Source organism: Falco rusticolus, chromosome 6, assembly GCF_015220075.1.
Source record: "Falco rusticolus isolate bFalRus1 chromosome 6, bFalRus1.pri, whole genome shotgun sequence".
NCBI classification, from domain to species: domain Eukaryota; kingdom Metazoa; phylum Chordata; class Aves; order Falconiformes; family Falconidae; genus Falco; species Falco rusticolus.
In genome coordinates this window covers 81,124,627-81,145,061 of record NC_051192.1, presented here as the reverse complement: position 1 = coordinate 81,145,061, position 20,435 = coordinate 81,124,627, and positions in this window count along the sequence as shown.

The following is a 20,435-nucleotide window of genomic DNA, read 5'->3' as shown; positions in this document are numbered from 1 at the left end:
CAGAACCTGCCCAAAGGGAAAATTTGTATCCACACCTGAAATTTTTTATAGTCTAAAACAAGAAAAAGATTCTTCTGCAATCGTTGTGCTCACATTAATATAATTCCAATTTAAAAGAAAGTAGAAAAAGATAGTATGTTAGAAAATTTTTTTTTTAAAAAAAGAAAAATTAAAAATTCAAAGTTTTTCACATTGCTAGATAAGACATTTTTACCAGCCAAATCCTTACCATATGTTGAAAGCTCACCGGAGGATGGGGTTTTTGTTCTTGTTGGTTTGTTTGTTTTCTCCAGGTATCTTGCAGTTTTATCCTGCAAGATTTTGCTAAATTAATTTACTGTAAATATTTTTACAGAAACTTCTACTGTTACGAGTTGTTACTGTTGGCCAAAACACACACCCCTTTACTAATGCCTGGTTTCAATCAAAATTTCTGTTCACATAAATGTCCACAGGCCAATTTATGAATAATTACATAATGAAGCAGGGGTGTAGGATTTTTTTTCTTAATGCAAACTATATTCAGAATCCCTCGACAAAACTGGTTAATTGTTAAAGCTCATGAGAATGAATAAGACCTTAATATATTAGACTAGAAATCCCAGCACTGAAATTATCAGAAAAAAATTACATTTGCTTTCTTAAACAGGCAGAAGTTAATAAATACACAAAAATTAACTTAGTTAATCCAGTAGCAGCTGTCAAGGCTGCAACATTTCTTTGTTCATTTTTAAATTTGTTCTCATCCTGAGGAAAAGCAAAGAATAAGCCATATTTTACTACTTGCTTCCAAATAAAAACGGCAACAGGAAAACTAGCTGCAGAGTAATGCGAGCAGGGATACACAATGACAAGTACACGACTAGTGATTTTTGTTGGGTTTTTCCTTTTGTTTATTAAAAGCAACAACAACTGAATAAAGTCTGATCCAGGCAAACTGAATAACTCACAGCTTTCATATAAACTGTAATAAGTTTTTTTACCTGTCTGATTAGTTTCTTCTCCAAGGACATCTGAACACTGTCTCTTAAATTTAGAGTAAGAAATTAAATGCAACTTGATTGAGGCAGTTTAAGGACCTGTCAGTACAGGCTAGTGTCTGAGATGTTATAAAGCCAGGAACATCTGGTGCAGTAAAGTAGTAGAGTATAACCTGCTTATGACACAGTGGTTTAATGTTGCTTAATAAAACTGCCATGGTTTAATCTTTTTTTATTGAAATAACATGTTGATGGACGTTCAATAGTACTTGTGTCTTTCACTTGACTCTCTCAAGTTGGACCATCCTTAGTGATCAGTGGCAGGGAGGATTTCCCACTCTTCACAAGTGAATGTGAATAAACCATATATTTATAGCAATAGACAAAAAGGTATATACAATCTTTGAATAGCTGAATTCGGGTCAGTAGTCATAAAATACATCTCTGAACATTGAAGTTTGCCAGAACATCTTTTTATGAATTAGTTAAAATGGATTTTTTTTCCCCTGATAGTAGACATTGTTCTTCAATAACTAAGAATAGCTTACACTCTAAGACTATTAATAGCCTGTTACTGGATGGTATGTACACTGTCCCATCAGAGATCATCGCAAAAGCCAGGGCTTGCATTGCTACACTAAGTTCCCTTCACAATGAACTGTTTTTAATACAACCCAAACACACAAGCAAATAAAAAATAATTTTTAAAAAAACAATTTCATCTCTCTTTTTGTAGAAGCAAAGCAAATTATAGTGAATTCAAAAAGGGCTAAGAGGGACCCTGGCTGTACTGTAAGAGAAACCATTTACTTGTGTAGCTACTGCCTTTATACCACACTGATAGATTGGGCACTGTTGTTTTCACCTGCATTACATACCTTCAAACAAAAAAAAAAAATGAGGAATGCAAGAGCAGAGTTGGTGAACATATTTTTCCCCTAAGTAACAACAGCATTTGCTGTGATATAATGATCAGGAGTCTTTCAGTTATTTTTTTTTTTTTCTGTGAAATTACCAAAGGTTTATGTTAAGACCCGAGTAAAGTGCAGAAGAGAGGGAGGAGATACACTGTGAAAGCACAGCCTTATAACTTATAGGTGATGCTTTGAAGAAAATGTTTCAAGAACAAATAAATTACTGCAATAAGATGCAGTCCTGCTTCAATCTTTGAATATGACTTGGTGTGTCTTTGGAAGGACATACCATACTTGAATGCATGTTAAAATGGCATGGTGCCTCAGTGCAGCTGCCTTGGACAAGTGCTAAGGGTGAAATTTTGCCCAATGAATATCATTGAAGGTGGTCTCTGGAAAAAATTTTCCCTTGGTCCCCGTCAAATTTTAGTATTCAGAAATAGGTGGATCAACACTGTGTAGTTTAAGTGGCTGTTAGCTCCTGAAATAATTGAGTTTGTTAAGAAATAAGCAAGAGATCTTGTTATGAAACAATAGTTACGCTGAGTTTCAACTGAGATACTCTGTAGCAGCTTCTAAATCTGTGACTGATTTTATTCCATACCTGAAAAGATAATAATAAATAATAAATATTTAGGTTATGTTAGCATACAAGTTAACTTCTCTCAGTAGCAGTATAGAAGCCAGTATACTAAAATATTTTCCTCTACTAAGAGGCCTGTGACTTCTGTGAGACACAAATTTTAATTGCACACTGTTTCTGAGACAAGGGGATGCTTTGCTACCTAAATAGGAGTAAGAGTGTCACAAATGCGGCAACAAAGACAGACGAGGATACAAGTAAATAAATACCCTAAACGGGTTCTTGGACAGGTTCCTTACCATTATTGATAGAAACAGTTCCCTTGTCACGAGTATGTAAGGTTTTTATGAGTCTCTTTTTACTCCCTATGCTTTACCCATGATAGTTTCTAGATTACATTCAAGACAGGCTGGTCACACCAAAGTTCATACCCAGTAAAAGTTCCGTTACCTCTTGGATTAAAGAAAGGGACAAGCTTTGGGAAAATGCATGCTGCATTTAAGAGCTGTCTGTGTTAGTCATTCGTCTGATCTAGAGCTTTTATAAACTTGATGAATACAGCCTTCAGTTAGGGGTGGCACAAAGGTATTTCTTATCAAAGTAGAGATGGAAAGCACCATAATTTTATAGGTCTCTATTTCTTGCACATATTACTTGGTAGATAAAATACCTCAGGCAACTTCTGTAGGCACCGTGAAGAAACAACTGCTAGGGAAGATGAAAGCAAAGAAAGCATCTTTCTGAATCAATTCAGATGTCTCACTGGGTACTGAGAAGTCCACATTTTAGGACAAGATCACCTTCAGCACGTATAGAAAAAAATTACATTTGCACTAAGAAAGCCCTGAATGATATAGTCTAGCCCTTGACTCCTTTCATCATTTGTTTAAGGGTGTGCTTAGCTCTACAAAAACAGAGAGACATAGTACATCCACAGTTCTTTTTGTAAAATGACGCCTGCGAGGCTGTTGCTCATTGTACTCTCTCAGGTGAAATGCTAACCTTGCCCAGTAGTCACAGCTACTGGAATCCTTTAGAGCTGTTTTGGCTCAAAGTACCATCTATAATGGTAAAAATAGAACCAAAGATAATATTCTCATTCATTGTATGACAAATAGCATACAAGATGAACAAAAAACTCAAAACCTGTTTTCAGGGAAATGCTACTGTTAGGGGAAAGGTATTCATTACTCTATTGATCTTTGAAAAATAGTTCATATCTGTTACTCGCTAACAAAGGCAAAGTCCTGACTTAAGTATCTCCCTCTGAAGTTATACGCAGCCATAGCACCTTGTAGTGTTTTTTATTTGTTGAATACGAACCACCAATCAAGGAGCTTTCTAGCCTAAAATATTTTGACAAGTGTTCAGCTATTGTTTTGAAACTTAAAATCAGCCTTAACTTCCTGCTCGCTACAGTCCAGTGACATTACTTACTAATTAATATGCTTGACATCACTCACTGAAATACTTTCCCATTACTACCAGTGGAGGGACTCAGGCAAATAAAGGTACACACATATGTAAGTATTGCCAGCAGCAGAGCTTCATCTAACTCTTTACTCCAGTATCTCCTTTTCTGATACTGCACTCCAAACCTTTTATTGGACCTGAAAGATCTCATTTTATTAAAAAAAAAAAACACCTCACTGTTATGCCTTATGAAAAGAAAGAAAATACTTATATTTTTTTATCTCAACTTTTAGGGTGTTCTTCCATACATGGACTTTTTATAATGTATACATGGACTTTTTATAATGTTAGCTCACATCTTTTATTGGTGTGAGGTTTTACCTTCAACAAGGTTGATTACTATACTTCAGTGGCTTCACAGAAGAACAAAGTTAGGGTCATTTGCTTCTAGAGCTTAAAACTTCAAAGGAGTTATAGCAAAATGATGGAGAAACTCAAGTGAAATTGCAGATCAGTAGTATAATACTGCAGTGTACTGACCCTCAGTGTGCAAATGCCATATACCTTTCCATCATCTTTTACGAATTAGTTATATCTGAAAAAGATGCCAACAGTTAAATTTTCCAACTTCTGTCATTCAGCATCTTCTGATGCTGAAAAGAGACAGGAGAAATAAATCTGGACGACTTTTAATGACCTGTTGGTTCTAAAATAGATATTTCAGCAGACTGGATATGTTACTTCTTGTTAAAGTATCTTGCCTCCCTATTAACAGCATTTGCTGTGAAGATTTACTTGTTTTCCTGACTATGTCAGAGAAAAGGAGGGGATTTTCCCTTTTTACCATCACCATAAACAGAATTTATTTAAAGATTTACTGTTTTGTATGTCACTTACTTAAAAAACATTACTCTGAAATCACTCAAATTTAGAAATAAATATTTTTAAATTTTTTGACCCTTCCCATATATTTGTCTTGTGTAGGCTGTGGTTGTGTGCTGTGTAAAACATCTTTTCTCTCAAAGTAAACCAAGTACCACTCAAGATGTCATCACCCTACACAGGGCCCCAGCTGTACGCTTTTATCCAACAAACACCTACTAAGAATAAGTCAGAAATAACCAGAGCAGCAGTGAGGTAGGCAACAGGTATTACCAAGGCTATAAGAGAAACTGCATCAGCAATAAAGATGGGACAGTGCCGGCCCCCACCTCCAAATTTTTTTCAGGATAGGAGATGTAGTAAGCAAGATCGGTCCATTTCCATTCCATGGATGCTGATTGGGCCCAAGCAAAGATTATCAGAGAAAAGAAGGACAAGAGCCACTGCTCCTTCTTTACCAGAGGTGTTATAAAAGGGGAAACATAGCTGTGTGTAAAAAGGGCTGAAGGGGAAGCAATCTCCCACCCACCCGGTCACCCCAAAAAATAAGATAAAAGAAGCAGCAGGAACCAAGATGCAGACTGAATTCATGAGAGTGCCAAGTGTAATCCTGAGCTTGACTGCTTCTTCAGCCCCTTTATTCTCTCATCAGTTGTAAAGGAAACAAGACCTTTCAGATACATGGAGAAGGACGGTCTCATATCTGCTCAACACACGACAAAGCAAGCACTAAGTAAACTTTGTGTAACCTTTCCACAGTCCTTCTTCCCCCTTCCTGCCTTTCTCTTGAATTGCCCTGATGACCCTTAACTACAGCTCAGGATCAATCCCGTAGAATACACAATACACTTATGAATTTCACAGTTTAAAGGAAATGGTATTGAATTGTTAGGAATGTTCTGGGGTTTTTTTCCCTTCTGCCAAGGACTTTACTCCTTCCTAAATAATTCTTACAAGGCTACAAACATCCATAACAAATTACAGGATAGTTGTTTTTCTGCCTTGGAAATTATTTCAGAGTTATTGTTCATTGCTTAGAAACATTAGGGAACCTGATTGCAATTATTTTTGTCTGGATGCAAAAGTGTGGTCCAGCTCTAGCAGTCTCCATGTAATTCCATGTAAGACTTGAATACCTTCTAAAATATAAAAGCGTTTAGAAACCTGGAAGCAGAAGTGCATCCTGATAGTAAGTTTCTTTACACAGCCCTACAGGCTGTTTGTGACAAGCCAGCTGCAAGATTTTTCTTTTTCTCTTGAAGCTTTAAAGAAAATGTAATACAGATGAAGGTCACTTTTTATTGCATTGTCCCCTCACTGTGAATGGGTTTATTTCTTTCTGCTTTTACTGCTAAGAAACTGCCAGTTTCAGCAGCAGAGATAGTAAACCACTTGTATTTCCCCCACACCGTAAGATTTTTAACAGATAGGCAAGGAAGTCATGTGAGTTCTTGATTCATACTTAGGATAGGTTCTAGAAGCAGTAGCAAAACATAATCTTCACTTACTCATTAACATCTTCTTAAGGGCATGCACCAACAGGAAGCAACCAAGAGCTGAGAGACAAGAGTGACTTCAAAAAGGAAAGTTTCACTAGCTGGGAAAAAGAGCCTTTTACCTGCCTTTGCTCCAGTGCCATCCACACCTCCCCAACAAGCTCTGACTGCAAATCAGCTGCACCTGCACATATTTCTAGTAAGGTTAAAGCTGATTAGTGATACTGTCAGCGCTGCTTCCTTCCAAAGCTGGAAGTGGTTCATGCCTAACGCAGGCACTCATTTTGGGGGGAGTTGTTTTCCCAGCAAAGTTTCAGTTCCTGTTTCATGTGTTCCTGGAGGCTTATTCTCTATACATGTGCATAGGTATGCTGAGAAGCTATTCCAGTTTGTGCCTCAGAGAGGTAAGCTAGGCTTTTTTAAACAGCTAGACTCTTTTTCTTAAGTCTTACTTTGTTGTTGTTCTTGGTGGCATTATGGAAAAAATTTTCTCCTGAAGACACATTAAATAACACAAGGGGAAAAAAGCAAATCCTTTCGCTGTTCTGGATGATTAAATTGTGATTTTCTTCTCTCAAGTGCAGAGAAGAATTGGAAAAAACTGAAAACTTGTAACAAGGAGAACACTTACATGTAAGAAGGGTCAAACAAGAACAAAAATGGATGCCTTCCTCTCTTCTGTCAACTGTTGATGTCATAATGCAGCAAAAGAAAAGACAGTCCTGAAGTGATAGCAGCAACATAAAGTACTGAAGGGTTAAAAGGGTGCTATGTGTATATTTGTATGCACATTCTTCCAGGGCCCAAATGCCTTGACATAGCTTATCTGATGGCAGTTGTTACAGGAGGCTAATACTTTAACTACATTTACAAATTATTATTATATATATTGTGATATATGTTATAGATATTTAAAATAATGATTGAGCGTCCTTTCAACCTTTAAACTCCTTAACACGTTATGAAAATTCCTAGGATGACTGCCAGATAGTTCTCCAATGCTGAAAATAGCTCTGAGTTTGTAGCTCTGCCATTTAGAAACCCAGGTAAAATGTATAGAATGGCAAGTGAGTATACAGAGCAGCATCAGAGAGCTCCTGTTGTGGGTCGGCTAACGACATCAGATGCTGAAGAGTGCAGCAACGCTCTGAGATAAAGAAAACCTAGAAGAGTTAGATTTAACAAAAAGTGATAGCAAATACCTAATAAGTATGCTTTCCATTTCCATAGCAACTTCCATCAAAGGAACGGAAAGCACTTTAAAACATCAATCAATTTACTTTCAACACTACTGTATGGCAGGCAAAATATATATTTGAAGAAATAAAGTTGCTTCCTGGTGATTGCTAGGCTCTATTTTAGGAGTCCTTTTTGCTACTTCTGCACTAACTTTCTCATTAACATTCAAACTTCCAATCTGTCTTTTTCATGTTTTTGTACGTGGACTGGAGCATAAGAGGAGTGATCAGAGACATCGGGATAAAGCATGAAGATCTTAGGAAGTAATGAATATTACTGAACACCAGATCAACCTAGCATAGTCTAAGCAGTCTTATCTACTGTAAGTCATTGCTGCAAAAATCTCTTTACAATGGCAGATACCAGAACATCAGTGGCTTTCAACAATGGCCTCTTTCACTAAGCATTTTGCCGGTGTACCCATGCAAAAGACATGTTTTGGTTATCTGCACTAGACAGGTACAACATGTATGCCGCAGTGCTCAGCGGGTAGGCTCCAGGAGGTGCTTTGTGCCTGCAAATTATGGGTAGCTTTAAAATATTTTTAAAATAACTTCATGGAGTCAGTATGTCTGAAAATAAAAGAGAAACCAAGCAGATCTTAAATTAGTATGTGTGACATGCCTGTCCCCAACAAGCGAAAAGAGTCAGCCTGGTTCCTCTTGCTCTTCAGTTTTAGGAGGTGGGGATCTAAAGCATGAAAAAGTCATTTTTTATGCTCTGTAGCCCATGGAGACAGAAATTGAAATGGTCATCTCTTTACAAAGGGTTGTGCTAACTCTTTATGTTTTCTTTTATTGTACAGATGGCTCTGCTGGCTGGAATGAAAGTGAAGATGACAGGATTTTGGCCTCTAGAGGGAGAAGATGCTATTGTAAGTCTGGATTTTGTATCATCTCCACCACTGAGGCCAAGGAGAGTTGGTCATGGCCAATAAATTACCCCTTTTTCAGAGTCCGGATAGGTTTTTTGGCTATAAAGACAGTGAAGGTGAGGATTAGTCTAAGGTTGTCTAAAAAGCGGAGATCTTTTTCTTCTTGTGTGTTGAATGACTTTTAGAGTTTTTGAAGAGTACAAAGGCCCTTTTGTCCAGCACTTCATATCTACTTTTCCAGAAGTGGGTTCTCTGGCTATGATCAAGTTGACAGCTAAGGGTAGCATTTGGGAACCCGTCACTGAAGGTTTAGGCTGAATGGCCTTTCAGAGTTCAAAGGGAAGTAGATGTTTCTCATGAACAGTATTTTTTTCATTTCTACTACTCACAATGGATCCCTGAGGCACAATGAAGTTGAAAGTAAGAGTTAGGGTTTAGATTTTAAAATCTAAAGGAAGAAAAAATGGCTGTTCATGGCTTGGATGGCTGTGCTCTACAGTTAAAAGCTGGCTGGATAGCCAAGCTCAGGGAATGGTAGTAAATGGAGTTACATCTGGTTGGCGTTCCCCAGGACTCAGGATTGGGGCCAGCTCTGTTTCATATCTTTATCAATGACCTGGACAGGGGATCAAGTGCACCCTCAGTCTTTTCCAAGGTCTTCCAAAAAAGGTCATTTCCAACCTAAATGGTTCTATGATTCTATGGTCTAAATACTGAAGAGTTCCTTTCCTTGCTAGGTGCTAAGTGTCTCTAGGTGATGACAAAAAAGTAGGTGCAACTTTCCGTATTCACTTTTCTGGAGGAGATGAATTCCCTTGGCTAGAACGGAAAGGTTAAAGTTAGGAATGTTGTCAGGATTTGCTAATCCAGAGACAGAAAAACGTAGATATTCAGAGTTAGGCAGAGGTTTAGTGTCAGCTATGGCCAGTACCTGATGAGGTCTTTCATTCCTGGGTATAGCTCCCCTGCATTTAATTACACTAAGAATTAGGACAGGGTAATATAAGGTATAAATTGCTTTGCTATATGCTAATGGGCCTGAGAGTAGGAAGAGGTAAGTCCCATGTCTCATATACATATTTCCTGAAGAGATGGAACACTGGGCTATAATTAAGGTTAGAGTTAGGGCTACTGGTTGTACGTCAAAAGCAGAGATGCCAAATTAATGCTCAGTGCTGCGTGTCCTGGAGAAAAGAACTGTGCTGCTGCTGTCATTTGTGGCTGATTCTTTATGCCTTCTTTCACTGCTCAGGTAGTTCTGCTAGCTATAATGAAGGCAAGAGCTAGTTACAGATTCAAAAAACACAGGCTGAAGAACTTAAACTTTGTAACACAGAGTTCAAGGAGGTTTGTTATGTATTCTACAAAACGGCTATATTAAACAGAGATCTTGTTTCAGCAAGAGTCATCAAACCAAGTTAAGTCTGGTGTATTAAATCTCATGCTTAAAACTGGATACATGGGTATAATGCTAGAATTAGTTCAGAGTTTAATTAACAAAGCGAATGTCAGAAATTGCCCTCAAAATAAGCAATGGAAGTCACTTGGCTTCTTTTTGGCTTTGTGATACATCTGAGCAGGGGCAGGTGTCTGGAGAAAAAAGTTTCTTAAGATGCCACTGGACACTGCTGAGTACTGCTGATCTCTTGGGTTCCTTGCAAGTTTTAAGTCTTCTGATAAAGGCCTCTTAGCTAAGTATACATCAAGACTTTGCTTTAATTTTGATTTCAGAGAAAACAAAAAATGATGGGTGCAGGGTTTGTACCAGCTTTCAGCCTCAGTACTAAGGAAACAGAATGAGTCATTCTTAAAGGCTGAGAATATGCTACAGCTTACAGATCTAGGGGAATGCACTCTAGTGCATGGTATTGTAATTTGTAATAGCTATTACTCAAAACTGAACACTCATGTTAATTTGGTTAGTTTGTATAACACATGAAAATACATTAGCAAGTAATAAAGTTTTTTATGGATGTTGATTTTTAAAATCATATTCAAATAAACATTTCTGCTGTAAGAATAAGAAAATGTTCTTTTTATAATTAAGGATTTATCATATTTGGCCTGAGAGTAGCTGGAAATGAACATACTCATGAAGGAATAAACAAACGGTTTCAAAAGCTACTATTCCTGTCTATATCTTTTTCAGCATCCTTAAGCCAAGAGTACACCAAACAAACGACAGAATAAAGAGGAGGGGGCTGGGGGAAAGAAAACAAAAAGAGCATTCTTTAACTGCTGGCATATTTTCTTGGGCTGGAGTGTCAAAATAATTACCATCACCCTCCAAGTGGTTTTATAAACTATTGTTCTGGTCCATCTACAGCACCAAAATAAATGGCTTCATCATCTACCTTCCGCTCACAGAAGAACCATTGTCCCAGAGACATTGTGTCTCCCTTCTGTTGTTAGTGAGATACACATCCAGCTTCTCTCCAGAAGACAAATAATCTTTGGTATTTAAGTTTCTTCACAGTTTTTAGCTGACTGAAATCTGGTTTTGTCCATTAACTTTTAATGAGATTTCTTCTATTTCTTTAGGACTAAGAGGTGTATGCCTAGGTCTCTATCTGAATTCAAACATTAAGAGAAAAGCACTCTTGCATCATGTAAGCCTATTGGCTATTTCAGGTGCCCATAATACAGGTGAATTTTAATTACTTTTTTAAATGCATAATGGCAAATGTTACTGAATTCTTAGATACTCCCTATAGGATAGCAAAAAAACATTAATAATAAATAATAGTAATGGAACTGCACTCCCAATAGCCAAGCATAGCAAAATGAACATTATCTGCCTTACAAAGGAACAGTGGTTTGGAAATGCAAAATATTTAAAACTTTGTTTTACAGCATTGCCAATAAATCTCTACTGATTTTAGGACCCTGTGTATCATACGGTCCTTGCTCAAGACAATGGACAGAAAGAGAGAGGGACCTGTGAAGGGACTTACTGAAATCCATCCAGAAGTTTAATGATGAGTAACTAGTCACATTGGTTCCTGAATGGTCACTCTAGTACTTAATAATTCAGTAATATTGTCTCTCTGAATAGGAGGTTGAATATATGTTTACTAAGCCAACATAAAAATTACCAAGTTTCTTGGGCTTGCCATCCCATGTAGCATGCCTTCTCCTTTCCCAATGCTAAATCACATTTATTTTATATAAGCAAACTAATTGCCTCAGGGATATACTGTGATTATGACTGGAATGTAAAAGCAGTCCAAACAGTCTTACAAAGGGAGACTTTGTACTCAAAATGATCCTTAATGACTTGTCTTCCACACAACAGAAATAGTTTAAGAACTCTGCCCTAGGTGAATGCATGTGATTAAAGTATGAAAAGTTGTATTTAAGTTACTTAATTCGACCTGACTATTCAGTGTTTAATCAAGTGAATACAGAGGCTTGTATCCATACCCCTGAGTGATTTTCAATGAAGATAACAGTTTGGGAACTGATGTCTAAGTTGTTCTGGAGAAATTCATCTCCAAGAAACATTTTTTAATTGAGGATTTGAAATGGCAATGTTTGGATTGTGGGTGGTTGGGGTTTTTTTGTTTTGTTTTTTAAACAAGAACATGTGGGTCACTAGAAGACAGGACGCAACCTGTTTAAATGCAACCAAGAAAATGTCCTAAGGAAGAAAATGTGCACAAACCTATACTTAAAAAAAAAATAAAGAATATCAGAAGACATTTTTGGGAAGAGTCAGGCTAGTTTATTTCCTGATCTTACTGGTGAGAGTTGAATCACGGACACTCTAGGGCAAAACAACCAGCTTCTGTCATAGTTATGGCTCTGGTTTCAAAACCAAAGAAAACCAGGAACGAAAAGCTTGAATAGTTCACACCAGACTTGATCACATTTCTGCAGGCTTCAGATGATTGATTTCTGCATTCTTTAAATCTACTGTTATATTAGTGAAATTACACCACAGGCAGTAAGGAAGATCTATGCTGCATTTGTAATTGAAATGAATGGGCATATAGCATGCTACACTTATCTTTGTAATTCATCATATTAAAAATAATCAAGACCAGTTTAATTATGTAAGCACCAGAAATAAATAAGTAAACAAATAGCTCACAAACTTTTCTGAGCATTCTGCTTTTTCTAAGCATCATAAATCTGTGAGTTGGAGTGCAGGATGCAACTCTCCTTACAGCAGGAGACATTTTGAGAAGAAAATGATAGTTAGGAAAACTGCTAAGACTATGTTATCGAAGAAAGAAACAGAAGAGCATACATGACATTACAGAGTCAGCAGTTTCTCAGCGTGTTATCATTTTCGACAGAACAAGCCGTACTTCTGCAGTATATTCCAAAATCAGTTTTGTTCTCAGCAATTTGAGTCAACTGTATTCCAGCTGCAAACATTGTGACAATAGTAAGTTATTTTCCAAACTTAGGCTGACTACTTCCACGCTACAGTAATGAACAGAGTAAAGTCTTCCAAACATTTCACTTAAATCTGTGTCTATTTAGTACTGGCTTATACACTGTGTTTACACTGCATACAAAATTAAAGAGCATATCTTCATATAATCATTGAAGGACCTGGAATAACAGCTGCTCTGAAGGGTGTTTGTTTTCCTTCACAGGAAGGGAAACAGTATATTCAAAGTGGAAACACAGACTTAAACTTTTTTGTTGTTGCAAAAGGACAATTATTGCATCACTCACATCAGGAAAAAATGATAACTTTTAAAGTAAAACTAATTTTCTTTAACTATGGGTTAGGAGCAATGGATTTGAAAGAGAACACCAGTGATGCCTCATAGGGAGAACAGTATTTCAGGTAACAGAGAGCCTGAGTGGGTTTTGTTTTAAGTTGCCTGTCTCCAGGTATGAAGAGCTTCCTTAGAGTAGATGCAAAGAATGTGCAAGGTTCTCTGCAAGCAGGGAGTCTGTAAACAGGGGTATGTCACTGCTGCTTCTCTCATTCATAGTGTTGCACTGGATAGAGAGAGCAAGCTGCTCTTTTCCTGTCTGCTGGCCTTGCTAGAGCTTACTGAGCTTTCACAGATACAATTAGTGAGAAGGCTGAAACATGAAGTTGTATGCTGCAGATTGGCTGTAAGACCCACAATGGACTTCAGGACAGACAATGTTGTGTCAGGTCTGCATCAAGACTTCTTAAAAAGTCATTTTCAACACTGCTCTCATTACAGTACAAGTCACAAGAAGAAAAGAAATTTCTTCTGTCTCCTTTTAGAAGAGCTCAGGTGTGGGCTGAAGTCCCTGAAGCACATTATATATCATGATCCAAAGTTAGGTGAATGCAAAAGATGCATTTCATTGCTTTCTCATCCTTGTAAGACTTCTTGCCCCAGAGTAAAATGTTCAGAAAGAAACAGTGTTACCTGAAGAATACTTTTCTGGAATATATGATGTCTTTGAAAATATGTTACTTACTGCATTTTGGAGGTAACATTTTAAGCACCAATATTTAGTTTCAACAAGAGGACAGTCACACCTAAAATATTCAGAGGAGTCATAGGTAAACTATTCAAGGGCTTATAACATGTAAATAGCACAGAAAAGGGATTTGAATATTGATTGCCACATACCTGGACCCATAATTTTTCTGGTATATAAATTAATACCATTCTTTGAAATAAAGGATAGAAATTCTAGGATGATAGACATTATAGACACCGGTGACTGATCATAACCACAAAATGTGCATGCATCCCAAAATCACAGTTACAGAACTCCATATGTTACCAAAAACCCCTTAAGCAGATCTCTCCAGACCTCACAAAAAATATTAAGACAACTGTTTAAAATACTAAAGACCTTCAGGATGACATCTTCAAAGTTCCAGAATCTGTTAGGTTTTTCATGCATAACAGTTATCACCCACCACTCCAACCAGTAAATAAAAAACTTCAAAATACATTTGTCAATCAAATATGTGGGTGGTATACCATCATTATATTTCCTGTTAATGTTACTTACAGATTTCCTTTGGTTCTCTTGGAAAATGTATTTCCAAGTTCTTTTGCAAGAAAATTTTAAGAAACAAACCTTAGCTTTTTTAAGTCTTAAAGAAATTCAAGAATATTACTTCTCTCCCTGACAGAAATAAAATTAGTGTAAAACCTGAAGTTGGGTAGTGTTTTTCAAATTACTGATATTCAGTGGTTTTCAATATATCTAGCTGTTTTACAAAAGCAGAAAGTTTCACATAGAGATACAAATAATTAGTGTTTTCGGTTCAGACTCTGATAACTTAAAATATCTTGATTTGAATGCTAAATTCGTAAAGCTACTGTTGATTCTTTGCTTTTGGATTTAGCATTTAACTTCATACTGCTGATCACGGCAGTGAGCACTGCACACTGGGGACCAGTATAAAGTGGTGCCCGAATATCAGCAGATGATGGAATGTAGGGGAGATATGCATGGTTTACGTATGGTAATCACCCAGATTAAGCATTAATCCACTATATGCAAATTGCAACATTAATTATCATATGTAAAATCATTATGTCTGAGGTTATTGTGGACTGAAATCATTCTGTGATATGTTGTGACATATTAGTGCTCATTGTCAGCTTATTTCTGAAGAGAACCATCACAACATGCTTCTGTGTCATTTAAATAACCAGATAGTCCTGCCTATGCAAACCTCACTTTTCTTAATTTTGCTCATTCTCTACTGGCGATAGTACATTACTAAATAATTAATAACTAAACTAGGCTAAGTGAAGGCTGTATTTTTATGAACTTTCCCGTGCAGTATATATGCCCACTTGGGGCAGAAAAATATCTTGTCTGTCTTTCATGATACTCTCAGCACATTTTTTTAGGTTAATAATGGATTTGATGATGGTATCTAATTGTCCGTATCACTATATTGTTTAAGTTCATTTTTAGAGATTGCCATACTGGAGTTTAATTTGTATACATGAGTCTTATTTTTATGCCAATAACACAAAATATTTATTTTTACATTTATATAGATACAAACTATTTACATTTGTTACTTACACATTCATTTTTTAAGGCCCTGGACCAAAATTTCAAAATACCGTCTATCTGTTCATGTTTAACTTTCTGTAGGAATTGCTGCATAAAAAAATAACCTTTGGGTATAGATTAGTTTGTCAGGAATTCTCATGCTTACAGGCTGCCCACAAAGCTCTTTTGAGCACAACAAACATTTACACAAAAAAAAGTAACCACATGTGATTGCATTTCTATGTTCAAGTATTTTAAATCAATTCTACCAAAGCAGCTTATGCGTGTCACCATTTGCTTTAGCCAATTACCAGTAATGAATATTCGGCAGCCTCCGGCTTGCATCAGGTATCTGATAGAAGACTGCAAGACTGGACACACTCCAGTGATTTAAGGATGCAAGCAGACAGCAATGCAATAGCAGACAAAGGAAGAAATTAATCTTTGAAAAGAAACAATGTCAACAAAATCTCTGACATCTTCGATAATATACCTCAAAGCCATGATAATACCTTGTATTTGACAGCTCTGCAATATCCTTTATGGTCCTATGTCTCCTTTTTTATTATTATTTTTTGGTTTTTAATGTACTAGTACCCACTAGAAGAGTCCCTCATCTGTCTATTCATAGCTTCCTGCTCACCTGCTGATGTTAAGATGTATGGTGAGACTCAAAAAGCAGTAAATGTATGCCCCTTCCATGCTCAGTGCTGCTCTCATATCTCCCTGGGGATGGAGAAGGTTTTTTGGTTGGAATCCTGGTGGCTCCCAGAGGAGTGAGGGAAACCTTAGATGACTGCGGCTGGCCCATAATTCCTGCAGTCTGGTGCCCTCACGCGCTCTCCTGGTTGCTGCTGCTCCATGTTTCACCTCTTAGTCCAATATGGTTCTCATACAACTGGTTGAGAAGCACCAAAGCTCCAGACCCCTATTTTTTTTCTAGGTAGGGAAAGAGGCTTCCTGGGGACCAGACTGCCTTATCTAAAGGCTCCCTCTCTAAGCTGACATACAGGAGGAGGTTGTCCCTAGAGGCTGTCCTTTGTTCTTTCTGTCTTTGCCATCTCGGTTTTACATTACTGATGATGATGAAAACAATGAAATATGTAAAATACGAAACATTCCCATACAGCAGCATTGAATCAAAATCCCAGATGTGTCTGCTATGGCATACACAGCCTGCTCAGAAAAAAAACAATTGAACATACAGAAACTTGTGTAAAATCACCACAAAATAAGCATAAACATAGTTATGATTACATATCTCCACTGTACAAAATCATGCTGATAAAAGAATTCATTGGGTCACCACAGATTTTAAGATGCACGTGTTTAGGCTTCTTTCCTACACTGTGCTGACTGGCCAGCAGGTTGAGCGGGAGCTGGCTGGGAGCTGGACCATTAAGAAAGCTCAGAAAGAGGATTCCTGGAAAACATGGGCCAAAGCTTCAGGCTCCCCAGAGGATCTCCCCTAGAGCCTTTTCAGGCTATGTCTTCTATGAATGGCATCAGTGGGGTCCTGCACTGGTGTTTGGCCACTGTCTACACCTTATGGCTTGGATTGCAAAGCACGTGAGCACAGATAGCGCTACTCAAGGGAAAAATAACTAATCAGGTTTAGGGGAGAGATTATATTGTTTTCTGTTACTGAACACTCCTACTTAATCATGTCCCCCTTTTCTCTCAAGAACACTTTTCAACAAGGAACTTTTCACTGGAAATTGAATGGACATGAAAATAGAAAGCGGAATGAAAGCTGGATTTAAAGCTCATGTATAATTAGGCTGTGTAAATGACATGAAGGCTGTTTAGTCTCCTCCCTCTCCTCGCCCAGCAGGTGCTGACACAGGAGCAGTATTTATTGTACAGTAACTATACCACAATTGCCATTTGTAGTTATCCTTTTTCAAGTTATAACACCAAGAAATAATATTTCGGGGCCAGGTGTGCTATTTAATCACTCCTCTCCATTCAGTTTTGTGAAAGCTGTTGTTGGTGAGTAAGAATTAACTTTTGGATTTTGAGGGAGCAGTTGTTTTATCTGTCCTTCTCTGCTGTAATTTCTCATCATTTGATGCTTCAGAAAGCATGAATTCCAGAAACTTTAAGAGCATTTATGCTTCCAGCTAACATTCTGAACTTGCTTTATGAAATCCATTTCAGAGACTAATCTATAGCAGCTCTTTCAATATATACAGCAGGAGGAAGCTGTGTACTGGTTTTGGCTTTGATGGTTACCCATGGGACTGTCCATCCTGTCTGCATACCTGAAGAAATCCATTTGAAGATCTAAAAAGTGAAAATGAGGTATAGCACTGTTCATTAGCCTATTTTAAACCCAGCTGGAAGGATAGGATGGGTTGGTACCTAATACTTAGCCTGAAAATGCATTAAACAACAGCCAGAGCTGAGTCTGCCTTACTTTTCTGTCACTCCCAGTGAAGGAGGAATTCTTTCTCCAGTTCCCTGCAAAAGGACTTTTCTCTGTAAATTAAGACAGCTTTTGTCAAGTGACTCTAAACTCTTAACTGCTCTCCCAGGAGCTCCTAAACCCCCTCCTTGTGAACAATGGTTATACCAAAAAACATACTACTATCGAAGATTTCCTCAACACTTGTGTGTTGGCGATTTTAGTTCAGGGCAGAAATAATTGAAAAGGACTGGATGATTTTAGACACTACAAAAAGAAATGGAATGAAACATTCAATTTTAAGAAAAAGCAAAGAAATTAACAAGGCACCTTTTCTTCAAGGTTACACTCAGAAGAAACTATCCTGTGAACTGCCTTGTGAAGTACTGCAAAAATATAAAATATCTAAGCAGACATTGGTAGGAAAAGAACGGGGTGTTTTCTTCTTATCTTCTTGTCAGGTAGTCTTTTCAATCAACTGCAGATGATCTGTCAGATGATCAGCTTCTGTGAGTTAAGGGCTTGATAAATAAGCTGGAGCATGCAACGGCACCAGAACTGCTGTGACCACACAGTCGCCACAGTCAGCAGGTACGCTTCTGAAGGGTAGTGTGACATTTATAGGGCACAATAAGCAACCGGGAGCCAAAGATGCTGCATCAAGAGAAACATATGAAGAAACCCCTGAAATAAATATTTTCTCACTAATAATATCACATTAAAGTAGCAAACTCAACAAAAAGGTCTGTGGTTGGCAGAGTGCACTGAACCAGTTCAGAAAACCCTACTCCGATCAGTTCAGAAGTTTATGATCCAAATTAGTTTGACTTATGAAGAATGGCAGAAGGTCCTCCTTTCCCGTAGCCGTGCACCCCCCACTAATCCTTTTGGTCTTTTTCTTTATGCTCAGCCTCAAAGTCCCAGAACGAGACAAGGGAGGTAAAGGATTTCCTTGTTTGCAACCATACTAATTTGTTCTCTGATGCCTCTTTCCACGGAATTGAATTACACAGAGGTTAAAATAAAGGTTAAAAGAGGATAGAACAACATCATAGTATACTTAAAACTTATTCCACCAGCTGCTATTGCATTAATAGACAGAGCTGTCATTTCTTTCTGTTGCTCTGATGTGTTACATCATCCCTAGGACCAGCTCATTCTGCTATACTGTGAAATATGTCTGAGAAGAGCATGAAGCACAGAAACTCCAGTATATACTGAGAACGCATGACTGTAGCATCGTCAAAATCATGCTAGCCCTCACTCCTGGGAACACCATTTCAGTCTAGGAGACACGATCCATAACTCAGCCCTGCCGCTTCTCCTCAGCCCTCGCTTTTTGAAAGGGATAGTAACAAATCTACTGCTGTGATTTTGATTTTTGCCTGAATGACTCTTGCAGTGAAATAATATCTACTTCTGCCAAAAAATACACGTAAAGAAATAAATTCCTCCCTTTTACAACCAAAGGAGCAGGGACAGGTCCTACACATATCCAGGAGGAAGCCAGCAGCAGGAACTGAAGGAACCGATTTTACACATCAAGAGGCAACAATTGTGCAATGGACAGAGTTGTGTTCTTGGGACGAGAACCCAGGGATTATGTTGGGGTGCTCCCAAAGGCATTCCCATGCAGGCAGCTCAAGTAAGCACAGGGAGCCATGCTCCAGAAGAGCCAGGAGTGGGAGAACATCTTCAATGTGCAGTGTCGCTGTGTTCAGCTGAAGCAACATCTACATCTTTAGATGAGGTGAGTAGACAAGGTACTAGGACTAAAATTGAATGCAAGTTTTCATTTTTTAAATTACACAAAATAGTATCAAGGTGTATGTATGAAGATATTTACCACTTTTTTGTAAACTCTTTTGTTCAGCCAAACCTAAATGTTCACCCTCTTTTGTACGCCATGTAAGAAATTAACTGTAGAAGAAAATAGCAGCGAAGACCATATTAATTCCAGAGTGTTTTCATTTGGAGTTTGTAAGCTCAAGCAGACTGAAGATAAAATAAATTGATAGCAAAATAGAAACTGAAGACAATTTTATGTTTATGCCCAAGTACTTCTCAAGGAGGAAGGAAATCAGGCTATGTCTGGACAAGTGGCCCCTGCCACTGTCTTATGTAAAGACTGTCCTACTTTATAGGAAAAAGCAATGTTTCACCATGTAATAATGCACTGCTTGCAAACTGCTTCCTTTACTTTAGCAATCAGTGGGTACTCACTAACTCCTGGATTACAAAACAAAGCAATCACCATTCCACATGCAGTGCCTCCATATGTTTTATAGGCTGCTTTTATATCTTTGTTCATCCTCTTCCAAGCCAAGGACTCCAACTGTACTGAGTTTTTTTTCTCTATGGAAGTGGTTCCAATTCCATGGATCAGCTTTGTCGCCTTCTCTGTTTCTTTCTTAGTTTCTCTACATTATTTTAATGGTCTCCAGCATAATTCAACTTTTTTTTCCCACAACATCTTAAACCATCTGTGGGATAGTTCATAGGAAACTTAATCCATACATTTCACACTGGTGACTTCCACACAGTTTACGTAGATCAAGATGCCATAGCAAGCTGCACAACTTTAGGATACTTAAGACATGGAACCACCTAACTCGAGATGATGTATTTACTGTGTAAATACTTATCAAAACATATGTTTGTTAGAGGCAGCATTA